At 37.5% G+C, this 1,583-nt stretch overlaps 1 non-coding gene across 1 annotated transcript; it reads right to left on the bottom strand.

The window, feature by feature from the left end:
- Positions 1 to 1,194: 1,194 nt before the first annotated feature.
- On the bottom strand, positions 1,195 to 1,301 carry LOC141681593 (small nucleolar RNA R71). The gene has a single exon (XR_012559021.1). It is a non-coding gene; the product is annotated as a small nucleolar RNA R71 (small nucleolar RNA).
- Between the last annotated feature and the right edge of the window lie 282 nt (positions 1,302 to 1,583).

The raw sequence follows: 1,583 nt of genomic DNA, 5'->3' as shown, positions 1-1,583 counted from the left end.
TAGGTAATTTTAACCATCTTACTTGCCCTATGTAATCACAATAGATAACTTGTGCACTAAACTGTTATATTGTCAAATTCTATAGACATATAGGTTCTCAATATAATTGGTGTCTATTCAGCTTCTATCTCTTTTGCAGATGTCTTGTAGTATAGTATTCGTACAACGAAAGTTGGCGTTTATTAGTTTCGTGTTATCTGATTAGTGTCATCGCCATTATATGCTAAGGTTAAGAACGAAAAGGCTAATAAATGAAGTATTTAATGAAGTTAGAATCCCATGCTTATGTCATATAGTATTCAACTCTCTTTAATCTCTTAGTTTATGTTATTTAATATAATCTCTTAGTTAATCTTAGTTAAACAACCCCAATTTGTTATTCATCTTAGCATTGGATAATAGCCATACCGGTGTTGCATAAATACATTGATTGAAATTAACCTAAACCTATCCTTGTGGGAAGGAACTAGAATTTATTTTATATCACTTACGAACGCGTATACTTGCGTGTAATTTAGCACGTGTTTTAGCGACTAACAAGTTTTTGGCGCCGCTGCCGGGAATGTCGGTGTTAATTTTTAGTTTATGTGTTTGTCATCATTGGTCGTTAAAGTTCAGTGACTCGTACATTGTTACTTACTTAATTCATTGTCATGTTTCAGGTACTCTAGCGAGCGTGTAAGCATACATGTTCTCGGTCTCGTAAGAGAACACTGGATCAAGCTGAGGAAGAAGTTGTAGTCGAGGAGAAAGTTGAAGAAGAGATCTTAGTTGAGAAAAAAGAGGAAGTTTTTACTGCAATGGGAAAACCGAAAGCAAATCCAAATGCTTTGATGGACTACTCTTAACCGAAGATCAATGATATTCAGTCTAGCATTGTTCGACCAGTCATCTCGGCTAATACATTTGAGATCAAGTCCAGCACGATTCAGATGATACAGAACTCAGTTCAGTTTGGGGGTTCTCCGACAGAAGACCCCAACATGCACATCAGAGATTTCATCAAGATCTGCGAGTCTTTCAAGTTCAATAGAGTTTCTGAAGATGCTATTAAGTTGAGGCTTTTCCCATTCTCTCTCTCTGCGGGATAAAGCTAAGTGCTGGTTACATTCTCTACCACCAGGTTCTATCACCAAATGGGAGGAACTTGCTCAAACTTTCCTAACTAAATTCTTTCCTATGGCAAAAACTGATGTAATAAAAAATGCACTTACTCAATTTGCTCAGCAATCTGGAGAATCTTTATGCGAGGCTTGGGATCGATATAAGGAGATGCTTAGGAAGTGTCCTCATCATGGGATGTCTGACTGGATGATCATTAACTGTTTCTATAATGGTTTGGGTGCTACTTCTAGACACATGCTTGATGCAGCATTAGGAGGAGCCTTGTGGGCTAAAAGCTACGACAAGGCTTATGAATTGATTGAATTGATGGCTGCTAATGAATACCAGAATCTTACTCTGAGACTATCTCAGGGCAAGGTAGTAGGAATTCTGGAGTTAGATGCAGCTACTTCTATAACTGCTCAGCTTAAGGCTTTAACGATGAAGGTGGATTCTCTATCTAATTATGGAGTTAATCA

This window comes from Apium graveolens, chromosome 8, assembly GCF_009905375.1.
Source record: "Apium graveolens cultivar Ventura chromosome 8, ASM990537v1, whole genome shotgun sequence".
Classification (NCBI taxonomy): Eukaryota; Viridiplantae; Streptophyta; class Magnoliopsida; order Apiales; family Apiaceae; genus Apium; species Apium graveolens.
The sequence above is the reverse complement of the archived record's forward strand: the minus strand, read 5'-3'. Positions and strand labels throughout refer to the sequence as shown.